The 19,870-nt window shown below is 63.4% G+C and overlaps 1 long non-coding RNA gene across 1 annotated transcript; it reads right to left on the minus strand.

Moving 5' to 3' along the window:
• Positions 1–520: 520 nt before the first annotated feature.
• On the minus strand, positions 521–15,219 carry LOC132239158 (uncharacterized). The gene is made up of 2 exons (XR_009453989.1): positions 14,649–15,219; positions 521–1,314 (listed from the first exon to the last, which is right to left on the minus strand). It is a non-coding gene; the product is annotated as an uncharacterized LOC132239158 (long non-coding RNA).
• Positions 15,220–19,870: the final 4,651 nt, after the last annotated feature.

The raw sequence follows: 19,870 nt of genomic DNA on the forward strand, positions 1-19,870 counted from the left end.
CCCTTTTCCTCCCTGCTGGCCAGGGTCCCCCCCCCACCTGATGGGAAGGAAGCTCCCAGGCCCCGAGGGAGCCCAGCCTCACTCCCACCATCAGGAGAATGGGGCCCCGGAAGGGGGGGCCGGGTTGGAACAGTTTCCTGGGGAGTGGGGCTCTGTAAAACCTGTTGCTTGTGGGTAAGCCTCGTCCTCAGGCCGCCCTGGGAGGCCTCAACCCTGGAGGGGCCAGCCCCCACCTCACCTCTGAAGAACCCTCGAGGGGCTCCCCGGCCCTGTGGAGGCCGGAGCTGGGCCATGGTGGGGAGGGGCTTCCTGGAGGTCTGCCCTGTCATTGGCCAGGTGTCCCCTACGCAGCTGATAACACAGGGCCTCCCGGCCCCCTCACCCACTCAGTCTGGCCCTGGGGGTGGAGGAAACGCACACCCAAGGGCTGAATCCTGGCTGGCTGTTTTACCCCGTCCCAGAGCTGAGAATGGCTTCTGCATTTGTAAATGTTTGCAGAGAAAATCAAGGAAGAGCAATATTTTGGGACCTGTGAACATTTTATGGAATTCAAGTTCCGTGTCCACATAGGAGTCTTGCTGGGCCCCTCAGCCTGCGGCTCCCGCTGGCTTTCTGCCAGCCAGGCCGCCCGCTGCCTGCCAGGCACAGTCTGGGCTTCCTGTTTTCATTCACTGAATCCAAAGTGGCCCAGGGCCTGTGCAGTGGTCCTCACGGGGACCCAACGAAGGCCCCAGGGGGGAGGCAGGAACCGGCCGCAGGGTCCTTTCCAGCCATTCAGGAGGAGATGTCCCCAGCGTGGGTGGAGGTGGGAATGGTCTCAGGTCGGGCCATCCTTTCATTTACGGGGGAGAAGTGAGGCCAGGAGCCAGGAAGGCCTGGGCCTTGGGTACCCAGGCCGCGGGCAGAGGCTGGGCTGCATCCGGGGTGACCCTCCCCCTGCCTGCCTTAAGCATTGTGGGATCCTGAGGCCCTGCCTGCTGGGGTAGGGTCCCTCCTTCAGCCCCCGGCCACGGCCACTGGCAGGTGTCCACCCTGGTCAGAATCTGAAGCACAGGCGTGGACTGAGGGGCAGGTGACCTGGTCCTCGGTCAGTGTCCTGCCCTGATGTGAATCACCGGCTCATATCCGAAGGTCGCTGCCACTTTGAGGCCTCCTGAGTAGACGCGTGGGCTCCCAGCCAAGAACGACCCTGGTCCTGGCCACACAGTCCTGTGACATTGCCACCACTGAAGACAGGTGTGAACTGTGTCTAATCAACTGAAAAGCTACCTGATCAGCTTCTTCTTCTTTCTTAAATCTTCACCCCAAAAAAATCTTCACCCGAGAATATTTTCCCATTGATTTTCAGAGAGTGGAAGAGAGAGGGAAAAGACAGAGAGAACTATTGATGTGAGAGGAACACATCAATTGGTTGCCTCCTGCACGTGCCCCAACCAGGGTCCAGGCCGGGGAGGAGCCTGCCACCGAGGTACGTGCCCTTAACCGGAATCGAACCCGGGACCATCCAGGCCGCAGGCCAACGCTCTATCCACTGAGCCACACCGGCCAGGGCCTGATCAGCTTCTTGGGCACAGACCAGCTCTGTTGGGTGGGAGCCCCCGCAGAGAGGGCGGGGTGCTCCTTCCCCGAGGACAAAGGAGGACAAAGCGGGGCTGGGCCCCGGGCTCCGGCAGCTGCCCCATCTCACGGCAGACGGAGCCGCCACGAGGATGAGAACGAGGGCGAGGCGGAGGCTGGCAGGCAGCCCCCCGCCCCAGCTCTCCATCTGGAGAAGTTTCTCAAGTCTTCCCCCTGGGGCAGGCCCAGGTCTCCCCAGGACTGACGTCCCCACGGTAGGCCTCGGGTAGAAGGTGGCCCTGAGTGTTTTCCCTCCCCAGTGTTGGGGGCACTTGCAGCAGGGAGGATGTGTGCCAGCCACAGTCCCAGAGCTGAGGCACCCTGTCCCTGCCACTCCTGGAGGGAGTGGGGGTTCACCCCCGGCAGGCGTCAAACCTCCTGCCTAGAGGCTGCCCATTGGGAACCCATGAGCCCACCAGGGCGTCAGGCCCCCCACTGTGGGCCATCCCGGTCCTGGTGCCAGGCTCTGCCAGGAAGGGGCCATGTGTTAGGGGGCCCAGTTCACAGGTGAACGCCCGCCCCTGCCTGCAGCTGTCTCACAACCCCCAGCTGATGGCAGTGCTGGCTGGTGTCCCCTTTGGCCACGTGGGGCAGGCAGGGTGGCCTTCCCCGGAGCCCCTGCGAAGCCAGGGTGAGGGTCCTGTTCAGCGGTACTTCGCAGGGGTCCCCCCAAAGCCCAGCACCACAAAGCCGAGAGCGAGACGTCCACCTTGCCCTCCAGGGGCCTGTTTTCCCTGTGGTGCTGCTCCCTCACGGACACCTGCCCTGGCCGCACCGGGGCGCTGGGCGGATGCAGCAGAGCCCAGGCCCTGCTTCCCTTCTCCCCTCCGTCCCGGGAGCCCCACCTGCTGGCCATCTAGACCCTGGGTGACCACAGTGACATCGGGACGTGCAGGCCACCTGCCCAAGCCTCACCAGCCACCACCCAAGGGCCCCTAGGGCATCAGCTGGGGGTGCCTGCCCCCTAGGGGTTGGGCAGGGTGCAGACTTCAGGACACACTGTCAAGTAATGCTCTGGTGTGAAACGAACGTTTATTTTCTCAGTAACCTGACGAGGACTCAGGATGGGACAGCCACAGCTCTGCCACCACCTCTCCGGACACGGGCAGGGCATCTCTGAGGAGCCCACACTCAGAGGGGGCAGATGGGTAAATGTCTCACAACCCTCAGCTGGCAGCAGTGCTGGCTGGTGCCCGCTTTGGCCACGTGGGGCAGGCAGGGTGGCCTTCCCAGGAGCCCCTGTGAAGCCAGGGTGAGGGTCCTGGTCCTACGGTCACTGGCCTTGGTGGGGTTGGGGTCGCTTACGTGGAGCTGGCCAGGCCCTCCTGGGCCTCCGCGTGGCTTCCGTGGCCTCCATGTGGCTGCTGGGACCTCCAGCCGGGCGTCGGCGCGATCAATGCGCAGCTACAGCTGGTTGAAGGGGACCAAATCCATTGAACAGTTGATTTGGTTCCATTTTACCAGCTTTAGCAAAGCATTTGGCTCCCGGGTTCGTGGGAAACAGTGACGTCCACGAGGAAGGTGCCTCCTGGTGAGACGAGGGTGAGATGGGGCCTCACCAGGCACCCCAGCCCTGTGCCCACCTGCCCTGCGAGCCACCTGACTAAGGGGCCCCTTGAATGCTATGGGGACTGAGCAGGAGAGGGGTGCCCAGGATGGGGTGTGAGGGTCATACACCAGGAACACACACCCAGACACAGGCGCACAGACAGACAGACACACACGCACACACACAATCATACACATAAAGACACACACAGACACATGTGCACACACAGACACACACAGACACAAATTCATCTTCTCATACCATTCATACCCACTCACACACGTACCCCAGGCTGGTCACATTCTCAGCCGGAGCTGGGGCAGGACAGTCCCCGAGTCCCACCTGGGTCCTGGCTGACCATGAGCCGCCCAGCGGGCGTGTGGGCTCTGCCATGCTGCGGTGTGGCTGTGGGAAGTGAAGCAGGAGGGCCTGTTCCCAAACCTACAGGCTCCCGCGACGGCCTGCGGTCACTGCGACCGCACAGCCGGCCGAGGCTGCATGTGCTCGGTCACCCTCACTGGCTCAGAAGGAACAAGTTTTTTAGGAAATTCATTTTCCTGCCAACGCCCCACTCATCAGGAGTGATGACCAGGGGACAACAGCCCAGCAGGTGGGGACCCACCGTCCTGTGTGTGAGGTCTTGCCTCTGAGCACACACAGGCCTGCCCAGCGAGGTCGCCGCCAAGCCCTCGGCTGAGCGGTCGCCTCCACTGCCCTTCTCTGCATCCCCTTCTCTCTCTCCTCCCGAGGCTGTGGGGACAGGCGCTTCTGCAGCAGAGACGAGGGCACAGCACCGTGTCCACCCTTCAGCCCCAGGCTCCCCACTCCTGGCCTCCCTCGAGCAGCAGAGTGGGTCTGAGCCGTGGGGACCCCTCTGCGGTGGCCTTGGCCTTTCACCTCAACATCAGCTCCCGAAGCCCCCCAGAGCCGAGGCGGCCGGACCCTCCCAGCCTCACATCCAGGCGGCCCCTGGAGGACAGAGGGCAGGCTGGACCCAGCTCTGCAAACACCTCCCTCGTTTTGACTCAGGAAGCAGAGAGGTGGGGGGCCGACCCCAGGCTCCCCGAGCAGGCCGCGCCTGGCACTCCAGTGAAGACAGCGCCGACGCACCCTGGGGCGGCTTCTATCACCACAGTGGCTATTGCCACGCACGCACGTCGAAACTCGCCGCCATGTGGGGGGGAAGAGCGCGGGCAGCTGCACGGGGACACCGCCCTTCTGCACCTCAGCGTCCGGCAAGAAGCCCCCCCAGCACACACTGACCTGGCCCCGGCGCCCCGCCCGCTCTTTGATCCCGTGTGTCACCACCTCAGGAGGAACTGCCCCCAAATGACAGACCTTTGCTTCTGCATCAAGACCTCTTGCGGGGCCTGTCCCGACACACCCTCGGACATTCCGTCCCCCGCTCAAGGCCACTGGACACCAAACCGAAAGGAGGAGGACTAACAGCCGGGGTCGCGGGGAGGACCCGGGGCACAGCGACGGCAGACGCACCGTGGGCGCTCCCACTGAGCTCCCTCGTGCCAGGCCGGGGTCTGCACACTTAGGGCGCCATCTCCTACAACTCCATGCCATGCCAATCAGGGGGGCACCGGGGCTGGAGTGGGGGCACCCGCACCGCCCCAGGGCACAGTCCACTGTCTGCCAGCCCCCTCCCGGGGGCAGTGGAAGTCCAGCGTCCTGTTCCCCTCACCCACAGCCCTCAGCAATTCTTTGCTAAATGAGTGACCACATGTCAACCAAGACGTGAAGGGTGCACAGAGCTGTGTCTGCAGTGGAGCCCAGGTGGGTGGCACCCCAGCCCTGGGCGACTGTCCCTGCTGCTCTAACTCCGTCGCCCCAAATGGTCATTTCTACTCTATCTGGCAGGTATTTCTCTGTCCCTTTCCCTGGCGTCCTGGGCTTACCCACCAGTGGTGGCTCCCAACTTCCTCTCAAGTATTTTTTTTCTTTTCTCCCTGAAAGAGATGAAGATGTTGCTGTCCCACAGCCCCAAGGCTCCTGTCTGGCCCTGTGTCTCAAAGCCAGGTGCTTCCTCGGCCCCTGATCCCAAACCCAGCTCTAACCTCAGGGACCTCCGGCAGCTGCTCCCAGGCCGCTGACCCCAGAGCGTCCCACAGAAAGCAGGCCGGGCCACGCCAAGCCACCACCGTGACTTGCAGACCTCTCACAAGTCTGCATTTACGGGAGCAAAGCGTCTGGCAGGAAGGTAAGCTTGCCCAGGGCAGGCCTGCTCCTGGCCGTGCGGCCGCACCTGGAGCCGGGCATGGTTTCCGGGAAACACCCTACCCCGCTCCTTTTCACTCAGCTCCAAGAGAGGGAGGCTGCAGCGCACAGAGTTCGTGCATTTTATAAACCAAACAATTAACTAGGTTTTAAAACATCTGCTAATGGAATCATCCCACATGGGAAGTACACTCAGCATTTTTAAGCAGCAACTGATACCAGACGTGGGACTCACTGCCGAAAACACCAGCAGCCCAGTTAAAATCGATAGAAAATTAGATGCTATGAAAATGCATTGTGTGTCCAATTAGTTATAATTGGAGAAAACAGTGACGTAGAGAAAGCTGAAGCTCAACACGGTCTCCCAGACGCGCTGCCTGCAGGAGGCTGGGCCCGCCGCTGCTGCCTCTGCCCCAGAGGCCCCCGCGGGGCGGTGGCAGCTGACCCCCTGGCCCTGCATTTGATAAGCTCCCAGCACCAGAATTTGGACGCAGTGAGTAGGCTCTAAACTCAGCAGGTGACCCGAGCCACACCAGGCGGTCCTTCACCCTCACTGTCCCAGGTCTGACCTTCGGTGGAGCAGCAGGTGACCTTGGGCCCTGCAGCACCACCCACTTAGCTGAGGGGTCTGGGGGCTTCCTTGGCCTCTCTGAGCCTCGGTTTCCCATGTGGGAGCGCCAGCCCCATGCAGCCTCCAGTGATTGCCATTTCATGCTCCTGTTGCCACCACTGCAGTTCAGCGATGGACCCCTGGCACCTTCCCCTCCTCAGGGAACCCTAACCCTAACCCTAACCCTAACCCTAACCCTAATCCATTTAGGGCAAACGTCACACACCACCACCTCCCCCAGGGGCAAGTGCCCCTGACCCCGCGTGCTGGACTCTGCCGCCAGCATCCTGAGTGACAGTGCGGCTCCAACTTCTGTGCAAGCACGGCCTCCAGCCAGGCACACCTGCAGCTGAAGACGCCGCCCTGGGAGGCCACATGCCCAGGATGGTGCTACACCCGCACCAGCCATCACAGACGTGAGCCCAGGACAGAGGCCAGGCTGAGCGGTGGGCAGCCCTCCTCGCCCCCCTCAGCCCCATTCATACCCCCACCCGGCCGGGCAGCTCCCACCCTGTGGCAGCTCCTTCCCCGTCCAGGAGGGCGTCACCAACTCTTATCTGGGCGCTTTTTAAATTAATTTTTTTTTTACTACCGAGCTTTTAAAATTTAAACATCTATAACCCAATATTTCTCCAGCAGCAACATTACCTATAGCACTGATTCACCACCAAATATATTTTTAATTCCAGATTTTGGTTAATTATTAAAATAAATAGCAAAGAATTGCAGTCAGCCCCTGGAGCAGGAGCAGCCCCGGCCAGGGCTGGGCGGAAGGAGCCTTCCCCAGTTCTGCTCCGGGGCTGCTGGGGTCCCTTGAGACCCCCCCAAACCAGGCTGTTTCTTATTTTCCCCTACGCTGACCCAGCCAGATGCTGAGCAGGACCCACTCAGCCCAGCTCCTTGACTTTTCTGTCAAAAAACTATTATTTCTCAGCACTGATAAAACTTTAATACAGACTTGTGGGGGTTTTAATAAACTTGTCAACAGCAGAGCAGAGCAAACTGATGGAGCCCCTCCTAGAGATAAATTCTGCCTCACACAGACCCAAAGAGCAAGGGTGAGGGGAGGAGGGGGCGGGAGGGGGCCCACAATTGTTTTGCTTTCTTTGCAAAAATGGCAGGATAGATTTTTGTGTCTTATCTCAAAGATAGGGCCGGCAAAAGTGGCATAATTTGAGAAAAGAAATCTATTTGGCCGAGACCCAGATCAGAGAGCCCTGAGGTCAGGAGAGGTGCAGCCTAGTGGCCCATGTGCCCAGAGACAAGACAAGCCACTTGGCATCCTGTTCACCTGCAGCAGCCAGGGACCCAGCGCCGCCCGGGCCGGGCTGTGTCGGACCTGAGCTGCACACACAGAACATGCATGGCTGTCCCTCGAGAGCCCTCTGCTGCCGCTCAGTGAGGCCTGCGGCCGGAGGCGGCCTGCCTCTGGGTCTGGGGCCTGGCACCCTGGGCTCCAGGCCCTCTCATTCCCTTACACACGGTGGCCAGGCCATCTGCTCCCAGCTGGTGGGTGGTTTGAAATTCCACCATTAGAGATTCGCTCCTTGGGTTAAAGGTGGCGGGAAAGCAAGCTCCCCTGGGCTGGCCCGGTCTGCGAGGCTTCTGGGGGACGGGGACCCGGGTGGGGTTCTCGCGCTCTGCGCTCCTCGGTGGGCAAAGGTCCTGCCATGCCCTTGAAATGGACAACAGGAGGTCTCCGGGTCTCACGCCTGCCGAGTGGGCAGTGAGGGGCACAGAGCTCAGAGCCTCGCCTGGCCTCACCACTCCAGCTCGGATCGAGAGCACTTTGGAGGTGGGAGGGGAGCGAGGCGACCCATGGGCCTCCCCCAGCCCAGAGTCATCTGAGCTCAGCTCTCCGACAGCTGAGAATGTGGACTATTTATACCAGCCCGGCAGCAGCGGCCGGAGCGACAAGCAGTCGGTCGCCATATGTGGGCCTGCCAGGGGACAGGGCCCTGGCTCCATGCATCTGTCCTGGGCGTCCTTCAACCTCACAAAATCCCCACTGACCTTCCTCCCCGTGACAGGTCCCAGGGCAGCTGCCTTCGCTCCTCCCTGTTGTGTAAAAATACGCCGGGTCCCTGTCCCTCTCGTCCCCGAGCTGTCCTCCGCACACTGGACACACTCAGGTGCACACACATACTCTGACCCCAGCATCGTCACTGGTGGGGGCCCCGGACTCCCAACCACCAGGTCCTTTGGGTGTACGCCCCCTGGATGGGGACCAGCCAGCGACCTTCCCATCAGCCCTTGTGCAGTGAGGCCGTCTTCCTTTTGTTCTCACCGTGAGCCCAGGGTCCCCGGCCCTCACGATCAAACCTACGCAGCCAGATGCCCCCTGGCACAGGACTAGCAGACCTGACCGGAGGCTCGGTTAGGCCTTCTAGAACTGGGGTGGACTGGCCCAACTGGCAAACGCTCCAGGGAGCGGGAGCCCTGACCATGCCGCTACCCACGGAGCAGCTGCCAGGCTGTCAGAGGTGGCCCTCTTGTCCTTGCCCTTGAGACAGGCAGCCCTGCATGCGCCTGCGGCTGCACCTGCACTGCAGGGCCCGGGCAGCAACTCTGCAGCAGCCTCCCTGCTCGCTGCCCGCCGTGGCCGCAGCCCCTCCCCGCTCGCTCAGCAGCCCGGCCTTCCCGAGGTCAAAGCCGCTTGCAACTCAGAGCACTACGGCAGTCCCCTGGGGGGCCCAGAGGCACAGTCCAGGGGACAGCTCTACCCGCCCAGGCCCTGGGCCTTGCAGGGCAGCCAGGTGCAGCCCTGAGCGGGACACGGTGCAGCCCTGAGCGGGACACGGGGCAGCCCTGAGCGGGACACGGGGCAGCCCTGAGCGGGACACGGGGCAGCGGGCAGACAGCGGAGCACCTCGGATCGCCGAGGCTGTGCTGCGGCCTCCCCTTCCCAAGTCCCCGCCTCTTTCCCCTGGGAGGCTGGCTGCCAGAGGGCCAAGGACAGGGAACAGCCAGGGGCCCCTCAGGAAGCCCCAGGCTTGGCCACCCTGGAGGCCAGCGGACCCCAGGTCAGGAGCAGAGCCGCGGGAGCCAATGGAGGCTGAGTCAGCTCTTCAGACTGAGGGCCTGGCGCTCCTTCTGCTAAAGTGGCTGCAGTTAATGCAATGCCACCAGCCCACCCGCCTCCTGCCTGGCAAACCCCTCCCCACCCCACTCCCTGCCTCACCCTGGCCCTAAGGATTACTTGGGTTCCCTCACTTTTCACCTAGGGCACTCGGGGGCATGTCTGCAATGTGAGCGATGTTCCCCGATTGTGCTGGGGCAGCTCGAACGTCGTCCCGCGGCCAATGTGATCACACTCAGCAGTTAGTTCTTCAGTACAACATGTTTCAGGTGAGGTTGGCGGTTCTAAAGGATCACAAATGCCCGCCCCCACCAGCCCCCTTCGAAGCCCCTGTGCAATAACTGGGGTCACAGGCACCCCACTTCGCAAGGGGGGGATACAGAGATAAGAGAGATCTCGCCGTCGACACACTCGCACACCCAGCACCACGGCTGCCCTCCCGCTCACCCTCGCTCTCGGCTGCACCCTCGCCCTCCAGGTGCCGGTTTCCTTCGGAGCATGCGCCTCGGACGTTTGCACTAGCCTGGCCCCTGGAAGGTGAGCGCCACAATTCTCAGAGCTGCTGCTCCTCCAGCAGAACCTGCCGGGCAAACATTCTGGACTGTTCCCCCCACAGGCTCCCCGTGGTGCCGCCTGCTCCAGAGCTCAGAGAATGGGGTACCGCCACCTCGCCCAACCACAGTGGCACAAAAACCAACCTGGGTCCCCAGGTTGGTGGGCAAGCCCCTGGGTTCCACTTGGATCCCAGCAGGCCACACCTCAGGCTCCTTTCCCCTGCGAGTCCCCCAGCCCCTGGCAGCAGGTTCGGGGTGTCTGTGCCATCCTGGAAAGGCCCCCCTGGGCAAAGCCCACCTCTCCCTCCCTCCCTCCACAAGGAAAGGCCCAAACGCGCCACACGTGCCTGGCCCCTGCTCCTCCCCCTGAGAAGCCAGTATAGAACTCGCCACCCGGTCGGTCGGTCGGTCGGTCGGTCAGTCAGTGTGGAGGGGAAGCAGCAGGCCTCAGGGCGAGGGGCACGCAAGGGTGGGCTCTGGGCTCTGGCTTCGCAGGGACTGGTGCCGTGTTGAATTTGGCAGATCCAGAGACGGGAGGTGGTTTACAGCTGAACAGGCCATAGCTCTCTCCCTGCACACTCTAGTTTCCCTGCTCAGTCAAACCTAATTCCAAACACTAATGCTTTCATTTAAACACCACATCCTGCCATAAAGCCCTAATGTGCGGCGGGGGGTGGGGGGGGAGGGGGTCAGCCAGAAGGCGGTCTCTCTGCGGCCGGCTGCGGTGACCACGCACCGGCTACTTCCCCGCCTGTGTCCGGAGTTGGAAGCCAGCAGGGCAGAGATGACCTTCTTGGGGACGCTGGGACTGACCCCTCCAGGCCTGGTGGCCAGAAGAAAGGCAGTGCCAAGGGCAGTCCCACTGGCCCACCGGAGCCAGAGGTGAGAGACCTGAAAGTCGGAAAGGGCCCCAGGCCACTGAGTCCTCCTCAACCTCAGCTGCAGTCCGGTCCCTGGGCGGTGGGAGCCACCCTCGTGTCCTTGTCCCAGGCGCCTTGGTAGGACCTAGGTGGCCAGGGGACCAGCTGCCCCACACCCAGCAGCTGGAGGAGGGAGCTCACCAGTCCCTCCCTGACCCACCCCCACCCGAGAATTCCTACCGAAGGTCAGTGTGTGGGAGCGGCGGGCGCCTGCCTGGGCCCTGGGCAGTAACGGCAGAGATGGCACTCCCATTGGAAAGTAGCCCCAGCCCGCGGAGCCCGTGCCCCGGGCTGCAGATGCCACCATCGGAAAGTCAGAGCCTGACCCCGGCAACACCCCTCCCACCACTGCCAGCCCTGCCAGCTGCCCGGAACCCTCTGCTCTTTGCTCCCACAGAAGGACCAGCGCTGTGGGGACCGGCCACGCACACCCGACGCAGCCGCTGCCCTCATCTCCTGCGCCTCACTGTCCCCCCGGGGATCCTCAGCACAGCACCCAGCCCCTCTCCAGACCGGGACCCGGTGGGAGAAACGCAGGCGAGGGCCTGGGTCACACACCACCTGCCCGAGGCAGCCACGCCGCCTTCACAGCAAACGCTCTCCACGCTGAGTCGGTGGAAATGAGAAAAGTAGTGGCCCAGCTGGGGTGGGGGTGGGGCACAGGACAAGGCAGGGTCCCCCATGGATCAGGCTCAGACCTGCGTTTTGTGCCCTCAGATGCTGGAGGGGGCGGGACCCGGGGCTGCAGCTGCCTCTGACCTGCGCCCTGGCACAGCCACACGCCCGGCACCTCCGCCTGCAGTGCGGCCTCTGAGCGTGCACACTGCTGCCCGGGTCCCCTCCTTGTCCAGCTGACCCCCTTTGGGGACAGGCTGCTTCTCTTGTACCTCTGAGCAGTTTTCTGTCCCCATCACACAAACAGCCCATTCTGCTGGCTACTGGCCTCTTTTAGGGAGTCAAGGAGTGACACCCCCGAGCCTCACCACCCCACCCCATGTCCCCAAGCCAAGGTGCCCCACACACCCCTCGGCCCCCATGTCCCTGCGTGGACCCCACAACTGCCACAGGCTGCCTCCTCTCTGCCGCAGTCAGCACGCTGAATATTTAATGTGTGACGAACACGTCCACCTGCTGACACAGGCAAAGTGACAGAACAATACGGCGGGGGACAGGGCGGCACCGCACCCAGGCCGCCCGCCGCCCAGGCCGCGCCCGTCGGTCCCGCCGGAGGCCGTGCAGGAGGTCCCGCGGGTGTGGACTGCCCCTTGCTCTGGCGACCGAGTCCCCGACCTGAAATACATACTTCTTTACATTCCATAGCTTCCCAGGTCATATGGGCATATAAAGAAGTATGTCTCCCAGGCAGGCAGTTCAGCGTGCTCAGCAGCGGTGCGGGCGGCCCCCCGGTGGGGGGAGAGGGCGCATGGCCTGGGTTTCCGCCTGTCCACACCCTGGAGCCCTCGTTGGGCTCAGAGCCAGCACCCCCTCCCTCGGCTCTGATCATCCAGGGCCTGTGCGGCCGCTGCCCCTCTGACCTCAGCCCCTCTCCTTCCCTCCCTCCCTCTCTCTGCCTCTCTCAATTTCTCTCACATACACACATGCACAGAGTCAGGAAGGCAGAAGCAGACCGTGCACCCCAGAAAGTCTTGAGAATCCCTCCCATCACCCCAACAGTCGTGTGCATCAGTGGAACCAGAAAGGACCCAGGCTGCCAACTCCCACCCTCGCCCCAGAGAAGGAAGGTGTCCTTCCCCGAGAGGGTGCCAGCCTCAGCCAACACCCTCCCTCTCCATTTGGGTGCCCTCATCCCTGCCAAGTGCACAGAGGGCCCTGATCCTGCGCAGCTGGAGAACAGGATGGCCCAGACAGAAGATGGCACAGGAGACCAGAGCAATGGCTAGGCCTTACCTGGGCAGCTGGCACCTCCAGGCAGGTCCCTGGTGGTGTGACTCCAGGAATGGGCACCCAAGGGCAGGGCGTAGTGCTGTCTTTGAAGCACAGCAGGAGAAAGGCGGTCGCAGGTGGACCCAAGTCCCCGGAGGGCGGCGGGGAGCTGCTGGGAGGTGCCCGGGCCTCGGTGGGCTCCCTTGGTGCCTGACTCTGGCCACAGAGCAGAGGCCCAGCCCGGCAAGGGACTGGATGGCTCCTCTCCCGCCAGCCTCCTCCTCCTCCGCCATGCACCCTCTCTCCGCTTGTGGCGTCACCACCCCTGCCCGGCCCCTGAAAGGATGCTTGCACAGGCAGGCAGCTCATGGGGGCACCTAGGCCGTGGCCCTCACCTGGCTCCTGGTGGCCTGCGCCCAGCCCCCACCAGGCCTGATCGATGCCAGTTTACAGGCAAACACAGGCCTCCTTCCTGTTAATGAACTTCCCACGTTCACCGGCTGCTGAAGAGCCGGCTATAGAGGGTTTAAGTAAACTTAGCAAGCAGCAAACTAAGCTCATTTGAATACTTAATTGTATCGATACTTCCTCCCCTGCATTTCCAAATTTCCCTGCGATGGCCCCTCTTCCCAATTTCTACCACCACCCAAAGCCAGGGGTGTGCAAACTGGACAGGCCAGCCCCCTGCAGGGAGGGAGCACCTTGCGGTGGGAGGGGAGAGGAGGCACGGGCAGCCGGAGAGCATGGGACAGGCCTCAGCACCACCGGGGAGGCCGGCAGGGGAGGCTGACTGGGAAGGAGGGTGTCACTCACGGAGGGGTCCTGCAGAGGGAGAGGCAGGGGAGCCGCTTGCTGGGGGATGGGGCGCCTAGCACAGACGCAAGAGGGTCCACAGCTGGGCCCTGGTCTTGTGGTGCCTGGCCCTCCCACCCACAGCCTGCAGGATGGCCCCAGAGAGGGTGGGGATGCTGCTGTCACCGGCAGTGTCTTCTCAAGTCCCTGGCCTGGGCGTGCGGGCGGGCGTGGCGGGGCTGGAGCTTCGCATGGGGGTGCAGAAGAGCTCCGACCCCACTAATGGAAGGGTCCCTGGGCAGAAAGACCCGTGTGATATTGTCGTCATCACCTCCATGTGGCCAAGGATAAAAGGGCGACTGACACCCCCACTTCTCATCCCTGAAGTGTGCCCCCCAGAGGACCTCCATCATGAAGGGAGTCTGGGCTAAATCTCCTGGCCACCCCCTGACAAAGGAGACCCAGCGGCTGGGACACGCAGCCACTGCCGGCCCCTGACCCTCCCTCGCCCCTCTCTCCCAGGCTCCCAGAGGGATGGTATCTGGAGGTCAGGGGAAAGTTGAGGCCCTCAAAGGGTAAGAGAGCCACCCCAGGTCCAACAAGAGCCCCCGTGAGCTCCCACCTGCTCACAAAGGAACCTCAGCTACTTCATAAAGTTTCCCATTTTGACAGGGAAACGCACACCACCTCCCAGGGGCCCCCACGGCCGTGAGCTGGCACCTGCCTGCACCCCCTCCAGCACTGTCAGCTGTGCTCGCCCCCAGCCCCCCTAGTTCCTGGCCTGGGCTGTGCCGGGCTTCGCATGGGGGTGCGGGAGAGCTCCAAACCCCTGATGGGAGGGCCACGAGGCAGAAGGACTGGGCAGAGACCTCTGGGCTGCTCCCCTCAGGACCCGTCTCCCCGGTGCACCGAGCCGCAGCCCAGCACAGACCCCCCCCCCCTCCCCGCACGGAGGGAGCCGCAAGAGTGCGGAGTCCCAGCCTGGCCAGCCTGGCCGCCCGGCCCCAGGCCCTGCCCAGCATCTCCGCTCAGTGCCTCAAGTTCCAGGTAAGTTTAGCCCTTTCCTTCTGGGCGGCGCTCTGTTGCCTGGGCAGGTTAACCCGCCCCCCCAGCCCCCGCCCCCGCCCCCACCCGGCGCCAGACCCCGTCCGCGCCCACCAGGTCCGGAGGCCGCCGCTGCCTTGCTCGGCGCCGGCCTGTCAAAGTTCGCGCATCCCCGTTGGGCGCGCCCTCCCAGCCCTGCTGGCTGCTGGCTCTGCAGTTTTCCAAATGCGGACGCTGCCTCGAGCCAGAGAAAACTCCGAGGCACCGCCGGAGCCACGCGGCCGGCACCGCGGCTCCCACCTCGCCGGGCACACCCTCACCGCGGGCGGCGGCAAGTTTGCGGGGGCGGCAGGACGGGCGGAGCGGGACTCACCGGGAGCCCCCCAGCCGGGCTGGCGTCGCCGGCGGCGGGCGCAGGGTCGCGGCTCCCGGGTACGATGCTGCAGCCGCGGCAGCGCCATCCACCTTCTCCCGGAGCCAATCGCGAATGCAGGGGTGGGGGAGGCCGGAGCTCCCGACGCGTTGCACTTGGGGGTGGGGGAGGCAGAGAGAAAGAAGACACCAGGCACCCCTCTCCGCACCCCTGCCCTTCCCCCAGCCCTCCTGCACCAGCGCAGACTTCGCGGGGAGGGAGATCTTGAGAGAGAGGAGAGGGAGAGGAGAAAGGGAGGAGAGAGGGAGGAGAGAGGCGCAGGAGTGGCGGGCGACGCAGAGTTAAAGAGAAGCGACCTTGCATCCCGCACACCTTGAGCCCCTCCCTGCCCTGGGCTGTGTCTGGGGGACCCTCCTGCCCCCCAGGAGGGGTCAGTGCCAGGTAGAGGTCAGGCTGGAACAAAAGGGGACCCCCGGGTGTGCAGGCTCCCACAGCAGGCAGGCAGGGGAGGGGAGAGCAGGGAGGGCTGACCCCAGACCCCGGTGGGCGTGGGGGCCCCCCTCGTATCAGGAGCTGGCCTCACCTTTGCAGTCCTTATATACCCGGCCAAGCATCCCAAACACGCAGCTGGCCAAGTGGCCCCCTCGGGCCGTGCGCCCTGACCATATTTAGTCAAGCAGGGAAAAAATAGCCTGTCAGCTGGGCCGCCGGGAACAGGGTGGGTGTGCCAGTGCCATTGACGGCTGTGCAGGGCCCAGGCTGCCACCCGCAGCCCCCCAGGCCCTCCCCGTGCTGTCCCTGCCGTCCCCCTGCTATTTTTAGCCCAGCCCGGGACAGAAGCTCCGAAACCAAAGCCCAGCACAGCCTCTCAGGCCATGAAGCCCGTTTCCCAGGGGTGCCCTGGGGAGACCCAGGTGATTCCCAGGGCTCCGGCCAGGCAGCGGGGCCTGCACCTCCTCCCTGCACTTGGCCTCCAGCTGGCTGGGTCCTACCCAGGGTCCCACTGGGTGCCCCTGGGCTTTGCCCTTTTGCCAAGAATCAGAGACTGGCTCGGTGGTGACAGAGCTGCCCGGGTCTCTGGAGGCTCCCAAGCCAGCCCTGAGTAATGACGCCCACAGGTCACCTTGGACAGGGAGCCAGGCTGACGAGCTGCCACACTCCACCAGGCCTGCAGCCAGGGGCCTGTGTGAGTGGAAGACCCGAAGTCCGCGCACTGGTCCTTCTCAGGCGCCCCCATCCAGGGTTCACTCCTGAACTATGTAATGGGCATGTCCTTACAGAGCCAACTGCCCCCCCAACTGTGTGAGCTGGGCAGGTCCCCTTGCTCCTCTGGAGTCCCCTCGGACAGTCAGGGACTGCGAGACTAGGCGGCACAAGGCCCACGTGGGCCGGGCTGCAGGGTGGTTCGTTCTGTTTGTCCTGACCAGGGCGCCGCCAGAGGCCCTCTTATTCCAGAAAGCGAAGTCACAAACCTCCCACCTCCTGTGCCTCTCAGGGCAGGTCCCTGTGCCTCACCCCCGTGACTCCCCTGGCCAGGCTGGAGCCCTGGGACACAGGGTGCGGGGCGGGGGGGATGTTCTCTGTGGCTCACCCCCATGACTCCCCTGGCCAGGCTGGAGCCCTGGGACACAGGGTGCGGGGGGATGTTCTCTGTGGCTCTCCCCCATGACTCCCCTGGCCAGGCTGGAGCCCTGGGACACAGGGTGCGGGGGGATGTTCTCTGTGGCTCTCCCCCAGGATCCCCACTCCCCAGGCCAGGCCAGGAGAGCAGGGAGTGCAGTGGGGGCTCAGGTGCCTCCTGGAGCAGCAGTGGGGCTGGGGAAGGGCCGGGGCGGCCTCCACCAGGTGGGCCGCACTCTGGGGAAACTGAGTGTTTGGGAGACTGAGATGGGGACACCGAGGGGAGCCAGTCGGGCTCTGCTCCCAGCCCATGGGCCCAACTGAGGGGCCCTCACTTGGTTCACCCGAGGGAAGTGGGAACCCTGAGGGTCTCAAGCTGCCCCCATTCAGGCACTTTTCTGGAAACAAAAGAGCCACTTGGCCCCCAGCAGACAGCCTGAGAGCAGCGGCAGGGGCAGGGTCAGAACTGCCCACACCCCCTGTGCCCTGTGCCCTCCTGTCCTCCCTGCCTTCCTGCCCTAGGCAGGGAGTGGGGAGAGGAGGGTCAGGGCAGGCAGGGTGCTGCCTGCAGGCAGGTGGGGGAGGGGCAAAACAGCAGGGGTGGGGGTGGATGCTGGCCTGCCCAGAGGCTGGCTCCTTTAAGTGACCTCCCAGCCAGTGAGGGAGGGGAGGGGAATTGGGGCTCACACCCTCCTAATGGCAGCGGCACTCACCCCCGAGCAGCGGGCTGTGTGAGCGGCAGGTGTCCAGAGGTCCCCACGGTCCCTAGGACAAAGCCAGATGACAGGGCGCTCCACTCACTCACCCACACCACCAGCGTCCGGGGTTCCGGAAGCTCCCGTGGAGCGTCTGCTGGACTTCAAAGGAGCGCAGAGGCGAGCATCCTGCTGCCCCTTCACCAAAGAGTGGGGCTCGCAGGAGACTGACTGCCCGGGTCACACGGGGGCAGAGCTGGCTGTGGCTGGCGGGACACCGCCTCCTTCCGGAGCCCTGTGAAGACAGACCCAGTGTCCCCTGCATCGGACACAGAGGACACCACCAGGGAGACCACCAGAGTTAAAGAGGCGTGGGGACACCAGTGCCCACCTGGTGGGCCTCCTCGCAAAGGTGGCAGGTGGTGTGGTGCCATTTCCTGGGCACAGGCGAATAAGGCAGCAGCCTCGCCCAACAGCCGGCCCCTCTCCTTCACTCACCAAGGTCAGCCTGCCTTGCAGCATGTGGGGATGGGTCGGCCACACAGGAGGCTCTGTGCTCACCACTGGGCTGCGTGGCAACACGGGGCTGCTGAGATCTGGGAATGGGGTAGCCCGACTGCGGACTCCCATCTTTTTTTTTTTTTAACATATTTTTTTTAAATATATTTTATTGATTTTTTACAGAGAGGAAGGGAGAGAGATAGAGAGTTAGAAACATCGATGAGAGAGAAACATCGATCAGCCGCCTCCTGGACACCTCCCACTGGGGATGCGCCCGCAACCCAGGCACATGCCCCTGACCGGAATCGAACCCAGGACCCCTCAGTCCACAGGCCGACGCTCTATCCACTGAGCCAAACCAGTTTCAGCTTTTTTAACATATTTTAGAAATTTATTTCAGAGAGGAAGGGAGAGAGACAGAAACATCATGATGAGAGAGAATCATTGATCAGCTGCCTCCTGCACACCCCCTACTGGGGATCAAGCTCACAACTCCAGCATGTGCCCTGACCCAGAATTGAACTGCGATCTCCTGGTTCATAAGTCAACACTGAACCACTGAGCCATGCTGGCCTGGCCAGACCCATATCTTTGATTTGCTTTAATTTAATTAATTTTGCTTTCAGTAGCCAACAAGGGCTGTTCATGGTGAGGAGGTAGAAGGTTTGGGGAAGGGATGGGCAGGGCCTGGGTGGTGTTGGTGGTCACAGGTCAAGGGAGGTCTTTGTGGGGGATGAACAGTGACCTCAGAGGGGCAGCAGGCAGAGGGTCCCAGGCGCACACAGGCTGGAGGCGGGAACCTGTGGGACAGCCCAGAGGCCAGGGGGCTGCAGCAGGGGACAGACAGATGGCCAGCCAGGCAGGGCCACGGCCACTCTGGTGGGAGTGCCGCAGGTGAGGGAGGAGCTGGTCAGGAGCCCAGGCCACAGGCTGAGTTCAGACCAGGGAGGACCCAGAGCCTCAGGCTCTGGCCGGCCCTTCAGAGTCTGCCCGCAAGGTCTGCTGACTGAGCGGAGGTGCTTCTGAGAAAGAGGGGTGTCAGGTGAGGGGTGCCGGGGAGGGGGGCTCTGTTCCTGCAAAAGAGAAGTGGGTGGGAAGAAGGACTAAAGGAGGGGAAGGGGGGGGAGGGGAAGGGAGGGGGGAGAGGAGGGAGGGAGAGAAGAGGCGGCCACAGGCCTGACGCCTCCTGGAGGAGGGACCGTCCCCCGTCCCCCGAGTGGTATGGACAGGGCCCTGCCCCACCAGAGCAGCAGGGACGTGAGTGGTGAGGGAAAGGCTACCCGCCCCCCCCTCCCCCAGCTCAGAGCCCTCAGTACATCCAGGGCGTCCTGGGGGAGACTCCTGAGGGGGCCTGGAATCTGGTGAGTGAGGCACATGCGGTTTCTGAGCCTCAGGCACCCCGCCGGGGGTGGGCCCCTTGAGTGAGCAGAGGGCGGAGCACGGCTGGAGAGCAGCAGATTCCTGGAAGCTCAGGACAGTAATGGAGCTGTGAGCACGCCCCTGGGGCAGTGGCTTCTGCTGAAAGCATTCCCTGAAACGCCGTCCCCATCCCCAGGGCACAGGCGGGCAGCCGGGCGGGGGGGGGGAGGTTTGGAACCCAGGAAGGTTCCAGCCTCACTCAGGGACCCTGTTGGGTGTGAGCCCAATTCACCATGCAGGAGGGCGCCCTTCCGCGCCGGGTTTGGGGGCAGCGAGCAGCGCCTCCAATGCTCTGAGCAGGTTCCTCAGCGGTGACGGTGACGTAGGGCCCGGCCCCTACTGGGTGGTGACCGGCTGAGCCTGGTGAGGACTCAGCAGGGCCCCATGTGCTGTTGGCTCAGGGAAGGCCCAGGGTCCCTCTCTCACCTTCAGGTCTTTTACCTCCAGGGGAGCGAAGGGACAAATGAATGAATGCTCACCCATTGGCCACGCTCCGTGGAGGCAAGTCCAGCGACCCAGTGAGACAATGGGCGAGGACCCGAGTGGCGAGGACCCAAGTGGCCAGTCCACTGGGCTACGCAGCAGGCATGCCGCTCCTGTGCCCTCCCGCCTCCCCTGGCCGCCACAGGAAGGAGAATCAGCCGTGAGGCGCCGGAGCAACGCTGCCAGGATGGCGGTAAAGAAACAAAAGCCCCAAACTGGAAAGTAGCAAGTGCTGACGAGGACGTGGAGAAACGGGAACCGCGTCCTGGTGAGGGTGTGAGCTGGTGCGGCCAGGGGACCGCCCGCAGCTCCTCCACCGGTTAGAGGGCGACCGGCCGCTCTGCTCCGGGATTTGTGCCTGAAAATCGGAAAACACAACCCAGACACTCGTGCACGAGCTCAGAATGGAGGCGTCCTGAACGCGCATCTGCCCATGACAGGGAGACCCGCTCAGAGGGGCGGGCGGCGTGAGAAGGAGGGGCACTGCGCAGGCGGCGAGCCAGA

This window comes from Myotis daubentonii, chromosome 8 (genome assembly GCF_963259705.1).
Source record: "Myotis daubentonii chromosome 8, mMyoDau2.1, whole genome shotgun sequence".
NCBI lineage: Eukaryota > Metazoa > Chordata > Mammalia > Chiroptera > Vespertilionidae > Myotis > Myotis daubentonii.